This window comes from Diplotaxodon limnothrissa, linkage group LG23, assembly GCF_057381915.1.
Source record: "Diplotaxodon limnothrissa isolate DT_005_m linkage group LG23, D_limnothrissa_male_GT1.1, whole genome shotgun sequence".
In the NCBI taxonomy this organism is placed as follows: Eukaryota; Metazoa; Chordata; class Actinopteri; order Cichliformes; family Cichlidae; genus Diplotaxodon; species Diplotaxodon limnothrissa.
Genome location: NC_140617.1, coordinates 17,866,861 through 17,884,872, shown reverse-complemented (window position 1 = coordinate 17,884,872; position 18,012 = coordinate 17,866,861). Strand labels below are relative to the sequence as shown.

Genomic DNA, 18,012 nt, shown 5'->3' with positions numbered 1-18,012 from the left:
AACTGTCGAAACCAACACACTATATCTCCCACCGTGGTATTTGATGTGGGGGGGTTGAATGATGACTGGGGCGTCTATCTGGGACAGCGGGCCCTCATCACATTCATCCCAGCGGTGCCTCCAAAATGTTACACCCTGAACAGGGGCTGAAAAGGGGATAAGTCAATGACGACGCTCAGACACGATGCTTCTCTTTCAGCAGCTTCATTGCGAATGATTCAGAAATATAAACATACATACAAAAGTATTAAACATCCTAACAACGATGTACAGTCTCTGTTAGTTGTAAGACAATATATCTCAAGACTGTTTTTTTTCCTTTTCTATAAGTTACAGATTAAATTGAATGTAAGAATTTACAAAAACAGCTGATGAATCAATAAACAAACTTAGATTATTAAACTGAAATGTACAGAAAATAAACAAAATATTCATATAAAAATACTAATAGGCATTTGTCCCTTCACACAAAATAAACATGTTCTTTGTCCAGATCAAATGCAAAATGCACACAATGTATGTTTCATACACAGTCTGGCACGATAATGCTTCATGCTAGCCACCAACAGAGCGCTTAGCTTAGCTTGCTGCTTATAGCTTATCCTAACATCACAGTTAACACAGGTCATCTAAGTATTCCTAGTATCCTCTTGGTACATTTTGGAAACACGGTCAGTACAACTCAACATACATATTTGTAAAGTCCAACAGCAGAATTGCACAATTATTACCTGAAAAGGGGATAAGTCAATGACGACGCTCAGACACGATGCTTCTCTTTCAGCAGCTTCATTGCGAATGAGGCATCGTGGCCAGAGCTCCCCCTTCCGGCAACGGCAGGCATAACTAATCAATCATGATCACTAAATCACATGGATTATTCCCCAGGCTCGACAAGTGGATCACAGATTGAATGTTACACAAGTTGTAGTCACATTAAGGATTATTATCCGGTTGAACATAGTCATGAACTTTTAACTATTTTAGCCTGTGTTACATTACGTCTCTTAATGGGACTTCTTTTACTCTTGTTTATAGATTTACATATTTGAAATAAATTGAATAATATATTGGGTAACTTTTAACCACAACTTTTTACTCCATTATAAACTTCAACAAATAATCAATCTATCACATCAGCTGACATCACTGAGAGCCACCTGTCAGTCTCCTTCTGTCCTCTGAAAGTCTGAAAATTCATTTGTCATTAAAATTACTTCCAGTTAATGTCACATTACTGACAACTCAGTGAAGACAAATTGGGAAGTAGAAAATGATTCATGTTGCAATATTTATTCTATTCCATCAAATTAGAACAATAAATATTAAAGTGTGACTGCTGTTGGTTAGGATACAATGTTAAAAATAATCAAATGAAACACAGCAGCTTCTCTGACTGTGGTAATACGAACTTAAATATGTGAAAAAGGCAGGTAAACACTGATCCTTGAATATTTTATTTATATATACAAAGATTTAACTACGTACATTTCACTATGGCATAAAAACAATTGTAGATCAATACATTTATTTATAAATTACATTTATCAGGTCCAACTCTCTCAGATGGGAGGGGTCGGAGCTCAGAGCTGAAACCAGGTAAGTACAGCCTTCCTCTGTGATCAGACAGCCTGACAGACTGCAGACACACAAAGCAATAATCCATTTGTTAAAAATAATTGTCTGTTTTTCAGATACAATTACATCTATTTACATCCATTCAATTTAATTGAAGTTTATTTATAAGTAACATTTCCCAGCAGACAACAACAGTCATCTCAAGTTTTTTTTTTTCGAGTGTAAGCTACCACCCAACAATATTAGAGAGAAAGCTCATGCTATTAGACAATCCACTGTGAACAGTGGTGATGGTGGGAAGAAGGAACTCCCTTTTACCAAAAGGGTAAAAGCAGCTCCAGGACTACCTACATCTACCATGACTGCAGGGTAGGGGGGCACAGAGAAGAGTTGAATACAGTGACAAAAGAACAAATCACAAACTAAGGAGAAAGTTAAGGACATGCAATAGTGAAACACAGTGACCCAGCTTTAACTATAAGCTTTATTAAAAAACACATTTTGAAGCTTGTCTTAAAGGTAGTCATCTTTTTTTTCCATTTTGAGAAGTCGACATTAAATAAATACATTAGAAAATTTTTAAATTCTGGATATCTCATTCCAAATGAAAAAAGTCACACAACATCAGTATAACCTCCAGAAGAAAATATTTAGATCAAGACATTTCTATGACAGCTTACCTTTAATTTTAGATTTAAATGTGGAGATCAGTTGTTCTTAACAATGCTTTGTGATAAGTAGGGATGGGTACCGGTGTCCGGTGCCATGATTTAATTTTGTACTTTTTCCAATTTTATAGTACATGCAAACAAAAATATGAAAAAAAGAACACAAAAGAAAAAAACTAAAAAAAAATAAAGGACACCTAATCTGTGGAAGAGGGGAAAAGGAAAAAAAACAAACAAAAAAACGAGGAGAGGTCCCTGCCTTATGGGGCTGAGTTACAGTGGGGCAAAAAAGTATTTAGTCAGCCACCGATTGTGCAAGTTCCCCCACTTAAAATGATGACAGAGGTCAGTAATTTGCACCAGAGGTACACTTCAACTGTGAGAGACAGAATTTGAAAAAAAAAATCCATGAATTCACATGGTAGGATTTGTAAAGAATTTATTCGTAAATTAGGGTGGAAAATAAGTATTTGGTCACCTCAAACATGGAAAATCTCTGGCTCTCACAGACCTGTAACGTCTTCTGTAAGAAGCTTTTCTGTCCCCCACTCGTTACCTGTATGAATGGCACCTGTTTGAACTCATCATCTGTATAAAAGACACCTGTCCACAGCCTCAAACAGTCAGACTCCAAACTCCGCCATGGCCAAGACCAAAGATCTTTCGAAGGACACCAGGAAAAGTATTGTAGACCTGCACCAGACTGGGAAGAGTGAATCTACAATAGGCAAGCAGCTTGGTGTGAAAAAATCAACTGTGGGAGCAATCATCAGAAAATGGAAGACATACAAGACCACTGATAATCTCCCTTGATCTGGGGCTCCACGCAAGATCTCATCCCGTGGGGTCAAAATGATCATGAGAACGGTGAGCAAAGATCCCAGAACCACACGGGGGGACCTGGTGAATGACCTGCAGAGAGCTGGGACCAAAGTAACAAAGGTCACCATCAGTAACACACTACAACGGCAGGGAATCAAATCCCGCAGTGCCAGACATGTTCCGCTGCTGAAGCCAGTGCATGTCCAGGCCCGTCTGAAGTTTGCCAGAGAGCACATGGATGATACAGCAGAGGATTGGGAGAATGTCATGTGGTCAGATGAAACCAAAGTAGAACTTTTTGGTATAAACTCAACTCGTCGTGTTTGGAGGAAGAAGAATACTGAGTTGCATCCCAAGAACACCATACCTACTGTAAAGCATGGGGGTGGAAACATCATGCTATGGGGCTGTTTTTCTGCCAAGGGGACAGGACGACTGATCCGTGTTAAGGACAGAATAAATGGGGCCATGTATCGTGAGATTTTGAGCCAAAACCTCCTTCCATCAGTGAGAACTTTGAAGATGAAACGAGGCTGGGTCTTCCAATATGACAATGATCCAAAACACACCGCCCGGGCAACAAAGGAGTGGCTCCGTAAGAAGCATTTGAAAGTCCTGGAGTGGCCTAGCCAGTCTCCAGACCTCAACCCCATAGAAAATCTGTGGCGGGAGTTGAAAGTCCGTGTTGCTCGGCGACAGCCCCAAAACATCACTGCTCTCGAGAAGATCTGCATGGAGGAATGGGCCAAAATACCAGCTACTGTGTGTGCAAACCTGGTAAAGACCTATAGTAAACGTTTGACCTCTGTTATTGCCAACAAAGGTTATGTTACAAAGTATTGAGTTGTATTTTTGTTATTGACCAAATACTTATTTTCCACCCTGATTTACGAATAAATTCTTTACAAATCCTACCATGTGAATTCATGGATTTTTTTTTCACATTCTGTCTCTCACAGTTGAAGTGTACCTCTGGTGCAAATTACTGACCTCTGTCATCATTTTAAGTGGGAGAACTTGCACAATCGGTGGCTGACTAAATACTTTTTTGCCCCACTGTAGTCTTATAGGCTATCCATTTTGTCCACTGTTTTCGGTGTTTGTCAGATTTCAGTCTCAAAGTGTAGGTCATTTTCTCCATTATATATATGTCCTCGATTATATCAGTCCATTCTTCCAATTTTAAAGGGTCACTTTTCAGCCAGTTTTTTGTTATTACCTTTTTGCTTGACAACAACATAATTTTAAACAAGTAATGGTCCTCCTTTCTTACATTTTCCCATATTCCAAAATACATTACTCGCCCCTCACACAGCACGTCATACCCCAGCACTTTCGTCATTGTTACCGCAATGCTTTCCCAGTAAGGTTTGATATTTTTACACTTCCAAAACACATGAGAATGATTGGCGTCCCAGTCTCCACATAATCTCCAGCATTGTTGGGGTGTTTTCAGCTGCTTGCTTTTGATATAAGGAGTAATAAAGAACCTAATCACATTTTTCCAGCCATATTTTCTCCATCGTCTAGAGCTGGAGGAATTATGCTGTGTGAGACATACGGATCGCCAGACATCTAAGCTCGCTAAGGCTGTTGGGATTTTCTCTTTATTAACTTCATTAATTATATGCAATGTGCGTCGTATATTATCTTGTGTCTGTCGCCCCTTAATGAACCCTGTCTGGTCTTCATCCACCAGATCTGGGAGAAACAGCTCTAAGCGTCTTGTGATTATGGATGTAAATAATTTATAATCCACATTTAAAATAGAGATTGGACGATAAGAGTCACAGTTTTCCTTGTTTTTACCTTCTTTTGGTAAGACTGATATAATGGCCTCTTTCCAAGAGGGTGGAGTTTTAGCGTGTTTTAATGTCCAGTTAAAGGAATCTATCAAAATAGGAGCTAAAACCTCTTTAAAGGTCTTATACCACTCATTGGGATACCCATCACTCCCTGGACTTTTATTAGATTTCAATCTCCTTATTGCCTTATCCAGTTCTTCCTTAGTGATTGGTTTAGTTAAAAATTCATTTTGAGTTGTCCCAATAGAAGGAAGGTCTAACTGATCCAAGTACTCTTCAATTTCTTGTCTGTTTTTCTGGTCGGGTTGATTATACAATGTTTTATAATATTTTTGAAAGGCATTTTTTTATCTGTATTGGTTCATATAATAGTTCCTTGGTGTTTGGATCTCTAATCTTATTAACTGCATTACTTATTTGTATTGATTTTAACAGTTTAGCCAGTACTTTGGTTGCTTTGGAACCAGACTCATAAAATGTTTGTTTTGTGAATCTCAGTTTCTTTTCTATTTCCTCCATAGACAGATCGCTTAGTTGTTTTCTTACATCTTTAATGCTTTCAGCCAAGTCGGCACTCAAATCTGTATGCTGTTTTTTTTCTAAATCCCTTAATTGTTGTTCTAATTTGAATTGTGTGAGCTTTTTCATTTTTTTTGATATGGGTAGTCCTTGATATCAGATACTCTCGGATTACTGCTTTAACAGTATCCCAAATTATTGTTGGATCCATCTGTTCATCTTTGTTGTCAGCAATACAGACTTGTAATTTTTTTTAATCTCTTGTACCACAGATTCATTGTTAAGAATACCAGTATTTAATTTCCACAATGATTTCTTATTCTGATTATATAAGTGAATAGTCAAGTGTATGGCGTTGTGATCTGACAGATCAGCTATACCGATATTACACTCTATGACTCTATGTTTATCGCTTCTATTTATCAAAAAGAAATCTATCCTTGAGTGTACCTTATGGGCTACTGAAAAATGTGTATAGTCCTTCTCCAGAGGGTGTAATTCTCTCCATACATCGCAAAGATCCACTTCCTTTATAAGTAAATTAAGAGCCTTGGATTTATTATTTTTGCGTCTTTTTAAGCTTGTAGTATCTTTAGTATGATTTAATACACAGTTCCAGTCACCCCCACATATCAAAGTCCCTTCACTAAAACTAATAATTTTTTCAGATAGTTTTTGATAGAATTTTGGGTTGCCCTCTGGAGGGGCATACACATTTATCAGAGATACCACATTATTATTAATCCTCCCTTTAACAGCAACATATCTACCATCCTTGTCACAGACTTCCTCTAGCATTTCAAAATTTACCATATTAGAAATTAAAGTGATAACTCCTCTTCGTCTGCTATTCTTACATGAGCTGTAAAAGGAATTTACATAGCCAAACTTTTTAAATTTTTCATGTTCTTCTTTTGACATATGAGTTTCTTGAATGAATATAATCTGCGCCTTGTGTCGTTTCAATTTAGATAACAACCTACTCCTTTTAACTGGATTCCCCAGACCGTTGATATTGATTGAGATAATGTTTATTTTACCTACACCACTCATGACTTGTACAATGTGCAGTAACCATCCCCTCAAATTTGAAAAAAGAAGAAAAAAACAATATTACTAAACATAAAACAAAAAATAATCAAAAACTTGCGACTCCCAATTAGTAGGAAAAAATAATCTCCCACCATGACCCCGTTGGTAGGTCTAGGGTAAAAACCTCCATAAAGGGAGGGCCCTATAAAAAGTTTGAAAACTGAAAATATTGTTCCCATCTTATAGTCCAACGTATTTACCTCCATCCAGTGTTGCCCCTCCCGTTCTTTGAATTGATGAGGCAACCCTGTGATATTCTGATCAGTGGCAGGGGAGAGATGTCCCCCGAACTAATCAACATTTCTCTGAAATTCCTCCAGCTTTTTTTTTAGCTCTCTGCCCCGGGGAAGTAATTTGCTCTCGACGGGAAATTGGGACCCGTTTCCACTCTCGACACCTTCTAATTAGCGCATCCTCCTCCTCAGATACCGCCGGGATCTGTACATCATATCCCCGCCTCTGCAACTCCAAAGCCGCATCTCGTGCATTGCTGTAGTTTCTGACTCCGTCCCGCCAATGGATCTGCATGCTCGTGTAGGGAGTTTGGAAGCGCACACCCGCGTCCTTTAATATCCGTTTAACTTCTCTGTATTGTTTGCACTTTTGGACAATATCTGATGCATAATCATGATCAAAATAAATCGTCTTGCTATTCACCTGGATTTGCTTCTTTTTCCAAGCTTCTCGGAGTATAAGTTCTTTCGTTGTGAATTCCTGGAAATTGATAAGAATCGGGCGTGGGAATTCTCCAGGGCGCGGTTTCTGTAGATACGATGGGCCCGCTCAATCTTGAGTTCCAGCCCATTTGGTATAGGTATTTTGTGCTGTAGCAACTCCGAAACAAAGTCTTGGACGGATCTCCCCTCGGTGCCTTCCTCCACTCCAAACATGCGTATGTTATTTCTGCGGGATCTTGACTCTAGATCCACCAGCATGTTCTGAACAAATTTCTGTTTTCAAACTTTGGAGGAGCGCTTCAGTTAACTCCAGTGTCATGTCTTCTATATTTCCCACTCGGTCCTCAGCTTCCCCCACTCTCTCCGACAGAGTTTTTATGTCCTCCTTTATCTTATCGAGTTTGCCGCCCAGTTCCTGCTGTAGCGTGTTGATGCCTTCTCTCAGCCTTTCGTTATCTTGTTTCATTTCTAATTTCAATGATTCGATAGCTTTTAATAGCTCGCCAGCTGAGTCGCTAATTATACTGTTGGGGCTCGTGCAATCTTGTCCTGTTGCATTGTTAGCATTTGTTTTTGCGGCTTTGTCATGTCCCCTTGGCATTTTGGCCTCCTTTTGCCTTATTCCTCACCAACTACGTTCGCCTTACTCAATTGAGTTGTCTGTTAACGAGTTTTCTCTGTTTTCTATTCCTGATTGTAGGGAGCAGCCACCAAACGCATCCACTCATTCTGCCATGACACCCGGAAGTCGTCCCCACCCACCACTTTAATCACACTCTAGATCTTGTTTTAACATATGGCATAGAAACTGAACATTTAACAGTGTTTCCTGAAAACCCTCTCCTGTCTGATCATTTCCTGATAACATTTACATTTACACTCAACAAAAATATAAACGCAACACCTTTGTTACTGCTCCCATTCCCCATGGGATGGACGTAGAGACCTAAAATTCATTGCAGATACACAATATAACCATCCCTCCCAAACAGTGGTCACAAATCAGTCCAAATGTGTGGTAGTGGGCACATCTGCTATATTGAGATAATCCATCCCACCTCACAGGTGTGCCACATCAGGATGCTGATCTGACATCATGAGTAGTGCACAGGTGTACCTCAGACTGCCCACAACAAAAGGCCACCCTGGAATGTGCAGTTTTGTCTCACAGCAAAATGCCACAGATGCCACAAGCAATGAGGGAGCGTGCAATTGGCATGCTGACAGCAGGAATGTCAACCAGATCTGTCGCCCGTGCATTGAATGTTCATTTCTCAACCATAAGCCGTCTCCACAGGCGTTTCAGAGAATATGGCAGCACATCCAACCGGCCTCACAACCGCAGACCTCGTGTAACCACACCAGCCCAGGACCTCCACATCCAGCAGGTTCACCTCCAAGATCGTCTGAGACCAGCCACCCAGACAGCTGCTGGAACAATTGGTTTGCACAACCAAACAATTTCTGCACAAACTGTCAGAAACCGTCTCAGGGACGCTCAACTGCATGCCCGTCGTCCTCATCGGGGTCTTGACCTGACTCCAGCTCGTCGCCGTAACAGACTTGTGTGGGCAAATGCTCACATTCGATGGCGTCTGGCACGTTGGAGAGGTGTGCGCTTCACGGATGAATCATGGTTCACATTGTTCAGGGCAGATGGCAGCTGAGAATGTCCCAGTTCTTGCATGGCCAGCATGCTCACCGGACATGTCACCCATTGAGCATGTTTGGGATGTGCTTGACCGGCGTATACGACAGCGTGTACCAGTTCCCACGAATATCCAACAACCTCGCACAGCCATTGAAGTGGAGTGGACCAACATTCCACAGGCCACAATTGACAATCTGATAGACTCCATGCGACGATGTGTTGCACTGCATGAGGCAAATGGTGGTCACACCAGATACTGACCGGTTCTGGGTCCCCAGACCCCCAATAGCACAAAAAACTGCACATTCCAGGGTGGCCTTTTGTTGTGGGCAGTCTGAGGTACACCTGTGCACTACTCATGATGTCAGATCAGCATCCTGATGTGGCACACCTGTGAGGTGGGATGGATTATCTCAATATAGCAGATGTGCCCACTACCACACATTTGGACTGATTTGTGACCACTGTTTGGGAGGGATGGTTATATTGTGTATCTGGAATGAATTTTAGGTCTCTACGTCCATCCCATGGGGAATGGGAGCAGTAACAAAGGTGTTGCGTTTATATTTTTGTTGAGTGTACAATAGTTGATTACACAACAGTGGGGAATAGTTTCCATCACAGTAGATGTCTTTCTGAAAGTGCCTTAACTAAGTTTAAGGATATAATCCCCTCCATTGTTTTTGTCTTCGGTGCCCTGTACCAACACACTGTCATAGCAGAGCAGCTACCTGAACACTACTCCAACAGAGGTCGATTGTCTTGTTAATAATTTTACTCCTTCACCCCATACTCACATCAGAGCCTCAAATCAAAAGTATTTAACTTCCTTGTATAACTCTGAAATATGCACCTTAAAGTTAAGCTGGAGAGGAAATGGCACCTCACTCACAAAGAAGATCATCATTTAGCCTGGAAAAATAGTTTGCCGCTTTATAAAAATTAAAACAAAAACCTTCTCCATGAATCTAGAATATCTTGCTATTCATCACTGATTGAAGAAAATCAGAACAACCCTAGGTTTCTTTTCAGCATTGTTGCCAGGCTGACAAAAAGTCAGAGCTCTGTTGAGCCAACCATTCCTTTATTGTTAACTAGTAATGACTTCATGAACTTCTTTACGAATAAAATTTTAATCATTAGAGAAAAAATTACTCAAATTATGTCACAGATGTAACATTATCTACATCTACTTTCAGTACCATATTTACAAACTTTCTCTCCAATTGATCTTTCTGAGTTAACTTCAATAATTACCTTCTACCGAAATCTCCAATCTTCCTTTTATCTCACATAATCTTTCACACACAAAAGTTAATTATTGAGTCTCACAGGGTTCAGTGCTAGGACCAATTCTGTTTTTGTAGTTGAGATTTAATGTACTGAGTGAGTTGCAGGGAACTTTTTTTAAACTGTATTTTACTTATAATTTTTATTTCAATTTAATTTTTGTAATACTAAGGTGCCATGTGTTGCTGTTTTTTTCAGGGCATTAATCAGTGGGACACCACTAGTAAGCATGTTGCATGCGTGGGGGTTGGTGGGAGTTGCATGGACTCCACATTTGTACTCTCTATACTGAATCATAAGTTTTAATTTGGTGTATTTTGCTTCACTAACTATTAACTCTTAATTCCAAAATTCAAAAATGCTTTTTAATTCCTTTGAATGAGGAAACTAGTAATGTAAACTGCAATATTTATCAGTTATACCACCCCATTCATGTCTCTTTCACTTGTGCTAAATGGGGATAAAGAGAAGCCTGCTGCTGTGTATATCTACTTTTTTTGCTACTGCATTTTGTCATTTACATTTGTGTAAATGTTTGAGTCAGGTTATAGATGTTGTTTTATTTGTACAATGAGGTCACCATCTAAGGCTGCATATTAAATAGTATTTTTAGCCACATTGGGAAATCTTATTTTTCTTCCAGCTCAAAAGCCGCAACATAAATGTGGAGACTAACACCAGAATTTCATAGAGAAGAGGTTTTATTTTAAATTATATAATAAGCTAGCTAAAGTAGCTGATACCACTAAGGCAAATACTGGTGTGCCTTCCTGAAAGCCTGCCTTTATCCACACCTCACCAGGTATGGTCAGTTAGCAACAGCTGAACACTGTTGCACTGCCACTGCAAACAGGTTAGTGGCTGCAGAGGGGTGTAACATCCCCGCCCTCAAAAGGGTTCCTTTAGGACCCTTAAATGAATTAACAAGACCCTCTGGAATTGTTTTATTCCTGATCTTCCAAACCTGAAAGAACAGAAAAAACTAGGAGAAGCACAGTGTTCACATTCAACAAATAATATTCTAATAGACCAGTTAAAGTAAAAGGCAACCTTGCATACAAGTTTGAGCCAAAGCACATACTTGAGCATTTTACCATCAGATGTCTTACCACACAAAACTAAGTGCTCACATTACTTTCGTTGACATCTTCATTCTTAATTCCCCCTTGGGGATAAATAAAGTCTTTCTGATTCTGATTCTGATGAGGATCTCAAGTTGCCACACTGAACACACAAACAGTAACATGTGACCAACACAAGGTGCACAACAGCCACAAACTCAAAAGGATTACACAAACTGTTACAAACAAACTGAAAGGAGCAGTGGATATTCACAGTCAAGTGATCTGTTGTGTCCACCACACAAATGGCCGCATACAATTGGCCCTATACCACAACAAGTTACTTTAATCCACAAAATTAAGTAAAGCAAGCATACTAGTGACCAACCACAAATGGAGAGCTTGTCCACACAATGATCACATCAAGGACCGGCTCAGCAGCCCACAGTGTTATTGCCTTCACCTGGCCAACAACACTCACAAGTGATCCAACTAAAGTAGCCAGTCTCTACAACACTAAAGGTCACAGCATAAAACGATCACCTCCCCATTTGGCATCCATAAATACTGATATACTAGATGTACACACATGGTTTACAGACTCTACTCCCTTAGCTATAAAAAGACTATAACTAATGAATCTCCAAAACTTGATTCTGCTCATCTGGACGTAGCGTTTTGTGGGAGAAATGTTTCGTCACACATCCAAGTGACTTCGTCAGTCTCAGCTGACTGCAGGTTTCCCCAATCGTATAAACAGTACATTTGCATTGTCAAAGGAGCTTGCAAAGAAAAGCGTCTGGACTTCTTTAAGTTGCTTGAAGACGTTTCACCTCTCATCCGAGAAGCTTCTTCAGTTCTAAGGTCAAATGGTGGAAAGTCCCAGATATAAACCTAGTGGGAGTGACCCCCCACAGAGGGACAAAAGGACCCCCTGATGATCCTCTAATCGCCTGAGCCAAGGTGGGAAACTGGGCGTGGGTCCCAATCAGCCAGAGTTTCGGGTGTGTTCATTGTGAAACCTGGCCCCACCTTATCATGCGAATTCCTGAGGTCAGATGGCCCAGGATGTGAGTGGGCGTTAAGGCGTCTGGGAAGGGATCTCAAAACTGGATTATAGATGGCACAGAGTTGGTGTCGTAAACCCCCGCCTCTGTTCAAAGATGGTCGCTCACAGTGGACATAGAAGAAGCCATATATGGCATATATATATATATATATATATATATATATATATGGCATATATATATATATATGGCATATATATATATATATATATATATATATATATATATATATATATATATATATATATGCCATATATATATGCCATATATATATATATGCCACATATATATGTATGCATGCATTTGTGGCCACTTCCAGGCAGCCTACAGTGTTTCATAATAACAAATAAACCCAAACAAAAATAATGCAGTTCACGTGACCTTTCCAAGCGAGCGTGAACCCACTATTTGAACCCCGGAACACCATACCATCAGCTTGCATAACCACTCGTATAATCGGCGATCACAGGGAGTCTACACGACTGGCTTTATTAAAGGTAAGTGGAAAAAATATGTTGGCCACCCTCTGTGCCACTCAAAGCATACCTCTCACCTCTGTTTAACTGCCCAGTCGACAAAAAGACGCGCAGCCATGGTAACCCAGCGCAACAAGTGTGAAATCTAATGGTGGTGTTGCGTGTATGTGCTTATTTACTTATCTCACATAAGTATTTATCTCTGGGTACCTTCAAATGTTTTTAACCCAATGGCAATCTGTACATTTTTTTGAATGAACATAAAAATATCAGGTCAGAGGGCCCGGTGGCGCCAGTGTCCGGCAGCCTCGCCTCTGTCAGTGCGCCCCAGGGCAGCTGTGGCTACAATGTAGCTTGCCATCACCAGTGTGTGAATGTGTGTGTGAATGGGTGGATGACTGGATATGTAAAGCGCTTTGGGGTCCTTAGGGACTAGTAAAGCGCTATATAAATACAGGCCATTTACCATTTATCATGGAAAGGACACACACACACACACACACACACACACACACACACACAACCTACCATTTGGTTTATTTAGTTGTCAGACGGCCTTGTGATTTTAGGTTTGCACAGGGTAGAAGGCAAGCCAGTCTTCGGACAAGTCGCAAAATCATCAAAAACAAGGCGTTTTCTAATACCCTCGTATGCAGTGTTGAGCCTATCCCTCTTGATGGCGTCGTCAATCTGGCTAAACAGACGCAGCATAGCTCTCCAGTCGCACCACTGTATAAAAACATGTCCTTAAACCATGTAGTGCGCTCTTCTATGCTTAGAGGGTAAGGATTTAACCTCCAGTTTTCAACCCCTCTGGCAGCAATAAGACTTTCCCCGTCATCACATACATTGAGAAAAATAAAGTCATCGGGGCTGCGGTTGAAACGATCAGCCTCGACCCAGTAAAGCTCAGGGCCTGTCGGACTGTTCCACTGGGAAACATACAGCATCTCTGAGAAGCCCACATTGTCCAAGTCCGCACAAACAACAGTGCGAAAGAGTTTCCAGTTTTTAGTAGACATGGCTTGTGATTCCCCCCAAAGCATTCCCTCACCACAATCTACATGAAGCATAACTGCTCCACTGGTATATTTAACGGTATACACATACCATTTACTGCCTCGATATTCTAACTTAAATTCAGTCCCATCTACGACGTTTTCACAGCGTTGTTTTTTACAATGAGGGCCCCGGGTGCATATGCCTGTAGACGTACCTAGAGCGGCTGTGGCTTGGGCGACGTCCTGGCTACTCGTCATGGTTGATACCGATGTCATCCTGCACTCCTTAGGTAGAGGTGTCTGTCTGTGTTCCTTAGGTCGAGCTGTTGATGTTCCAAATGGTGAAAGACTGCAGGTATATTACTACTAATGTGAAAACACATCTTAGGTGATCTTGATTCAGAGTTCTCAGAGACTCACAGAGATGTCTCTCTCTGTTAGTCCTGCAGTGTTAATATGAACACCCCGGAGCTGAGAGTGTTTTCAGCGGCTCTCTGGTCGAGCGCAGGCCACATTCAGTGTGTCAGTGAACGCCTCCTCCACAAACTGACATGAAACGATTTTTATATCATAACAAATGCGTGAGGTAAAATAAGAATCCAAGCAAATAATTGCATGTCACTCGTGCAACCAATGTCTGCTTTGCATGCTGCTGCTGCAGCTTAGAGCTCTCGCGTGTCTGCGCTAGGTGAGAAAACTTGCTCACACAAATAAACGTATTTAAGACTATCAGACTGCTGAACACTTCATACACACCTCACCATCACTTACCGGAACTTCAACATTATGCACTCCATACTGTACATAAATGCTACTTTTGCACATTTTGCACATTTCCAACTGCCACTCTGTATATTAAATTTTTATTTAATTTTCACACACATAGATATACATATTTAGTATACATATTCAGTAATGTGCATACACTCATATATATTTGTACATATATTTATTGTTATAATCTTCAGATTTACCTATTGTTATATTTTGCTTGCTCTTATGTTATTGTATTGTATTTTGCACACCTCTGTTGCTTGCGAAGCTTGCACACAAGAATTTCACTCACATGTGCTGTACCAGTGTACCTGCACATGCGATGTGACAATAAAAGTGATTTGATTTGAAAAGAGAGTGGCATCCTTTTTTCTTTTTTTTTTGCCTGTCCCGTTTGGCTCTTTTGCCATCAGAATTATTGTCTAGAGGCAAAGAAAGATGCCCAACGGATTTACTTTACCAAATTGACCATCCCAGCCTTGCCGTAATGGTCCATTTGATTCACCTTTTATTGTTTATTTTATTTTCACTTGCTGAATACGGGACAGACTTGACTGGGGGAAAGAAGGGGAGAAAGAAAGAGGGAAAGAAACAGCTGAGAAGAGGGACGGGGGAGAAGGGCAAAAAACAAAAACCAACAGAATGGGCAGAAAAAAAAAAGAGAAAAAAAAATGCATCTATCAATCACCTGGATCACCTGTTGAGAAAGAAAAAAGAAAACAAGCAGAAGAGAACAAGAGTAATAGAATAAACAACATCACAATGATATATGGGAATATGACAGTAAATACTAAATATTAAACATTATTGTGCAGCACATAAGATCAACAGAACACAGTGTGCTTTGAGGTAGGAGCCAAAAAGGGTGTAGTTTGTGGGTGTGATCACCCGTGTGTATGGAACGCCAGGACTGCCATAATGAATTAATTAAATACACCATTAAATAATTGACACATTTAATTAATTATTTATGTATTTCACTTTTTAATTAATTATTGACACATTTAATTAATTATTGACACATTTAATTAATTATTTATGTATTTCACATTTTAATTAATTATTGACACATTTAATTAATTATTGACACATTTAATTAATTATTTAATGATATATTTATTTATTTCATTTTGGCAGTCCTGGCGCCTGGCTCTCATCATGAAATAATTTTATCTGTCACCCATCAAACTCAGGGGGCGGGGTTAACGCTGCCCATGCAGCTTCTCTAACATTTGATTGGTTGCCGTGCAAAGTAAGTCAAAACAGGTCGATCCTAGATAATCGATTGCTTGTGTAGACTTGGGGCAGCCAGGTATCCCAGAATGCAGATCAAATCACAGGCAGCAATGGTGGTGGTGTAGTTTTTCTGTCACCAGCTACACTTTTAACAGTGTTTTAGCCGCGAATGTCGCGACGTATGTCTGGTTGTCAACATAGAACATGTTTGCAAAAGTGCTCAGATGTTTTCAGAGATTTCACTAGCTCTGCTAACAATTAGCATGCAGAGTGCACCCAGGGGGTTACTACGTTAACCGGTTTGTTTACATATTCCACTCTCTGTGTTCCACATGTTGCATTCGCAGATTCTCATTTTCACCGAACGATCGTCTCTTTCCGCCTGGTCTTGTGTCTCTGTGCTTCTGTAACATAAAGAACGAGCTGACATTTTTCTCACGAAACCAGCGATCAGCTCAACAGACCCTCAGTTTACCTGCATGCATTCTCCTCCTCATCTGTCAGCTGTTTAACACCTGCTGCTAATTCAAGAAACGCGCCTACGTTACCTGGTGATAGTCACAGTTTAACTGGGCAGCCGGTACTCGATATAAAGCAATGTCAGCGCATTTTTCTGCACAAGATAAGTAAATATAGTGTTTTCCCCGAGCGCAGAGCTGCTGGAGCTTGTTTCCTTACAGAGCACTTTATAGGCGAACAGCTTCATCAGCGGCTGATGTCCAATCACCGGCACACAGCTTTGAAACCTCAGCTGAGTTTTAGCTCTCAGTGGTTAACGCTGGACTTCATTCACTCAGGTTCTGTCTGTCGGGTCACGTTTACTTCGCTGTTTTATTTACAACTGAGCAAATCGGTTTGGCTGATACGGTGGCCCCTAGAGACAAAGCACGTACAAACTCCAAAACACATGCAAAATCCAAAACACATGCAAAATCCAAAACACATGCAAAATACAAAGCACATGCAAAATACAAAGCACATGCAAAATACAAAACACATGCAAAATACAAAGCACACGCAAAATACAAAACACACGCAAAATCCAAAACACACGCAAAATACAAAACACACGCAAAATACAAAGCACACGCAAAATACAAAACACACGCAAAATCAAAAACACACGCAAAATCCAAAGCACATGCAAAATACAAAACACATGCAAAATACAAAGCACATGCAAAATACAAAACACATGCAAAATACAAAACACATGCAAAATACAAAACACATGCAAAATACAAAGCACAACGGAAGTGCTCCAGGACGCTAGGGGCAGTGTTGAGCTCGATTTGCAAAATAAACGGCAAGTTTGTTGCAAACACACGGAGATGGATACCAGCGGAAAACACCAGCAAGGATAGACCAACCACGCCTCATAATAAAGGTAATGTGCAAACTGTTGTTAGTTTGATTGTTGTTGTTTTTTTATTACTATGAACGCTTGGTTTATGCTTTGCTCATGGAGAACTGGTTTAAAAAAATGGATAAAAGTATGAAAACGTCATGTTTTAGCGATTTCTGTCCTTTGCTAAACATAAAAAGTAGCATGCTGTGCCGTTTATATACATATATAGAATGAAAGTTAAGATAAAATATGTAATCTTATTTTAATATTTTGCTCTGAGTAATTGATTGAAAAACATTCTCATGGTCAAACAAGTATTTGCAAGTGAGGTTATAAAAATCTAAGTGTAATGTTTTTGGTTCAGGAGTCTTAATGTAAGATGTGAAATACTTGTATTTTCTGTGGGTTGTAGTGAATCTTAATTTTGTAAAACATTTGATGGGGTCATTTTTACAGATGTACTGTCCCTTCTGTGGACACCTCTTGGCAGACAGTCCTGCCTTTTGTAGTCTATGTGGTAAAAACATCAAGTTTTTAAAGGACATCAGCAGCACTGTGTCGAGAAATCCTGCCCTTGGTGAAGAGGCAGCAGCTCTTCCATCTACCAGTTCCAGCATCCTGACTGGCACAACTATACAGTCTACACAGGGTAAAAAACATATTTGTATTAAATAAATCTTCTTAACTGTCCCTTCCCTAAAATTGTAATTTTTTTTTCTGTTTATAGCTGGGAAATCATTAGTGGAGTCATTTATAAAATTTAGGGATGTGAAAGAAAGGGAAAGAAAGGCATTTTTTTCAAAGAAACACCAGGAACAGAAGGACCAGAAACCAATTAAGGTATGTCATAAACTTGAACGTGGAAGTTGACCACTTTTGTTGCTAATACAAAATCCAAATTACCTGTAGCACTGCCAAGGCATCGCTGTAAATTTCCATATGCATAT

The 18,012-nt window shown here is 40.0% G+C and overlaps 1 pseudogene; it reads right to left on the bottom strand.

The window, feature by feature from the left end:
* Positions 1 to 13,246: 13,246 nt before the first annotated feature.
* On the bottom strand, positions 13,247 to 13,965 carry LOC146607786 (uncharacterized; annotated as a pseudogene).
* Between the last annotated feature and the right edge of the window lie 4,047 nt (positions 13,966 to 18,012).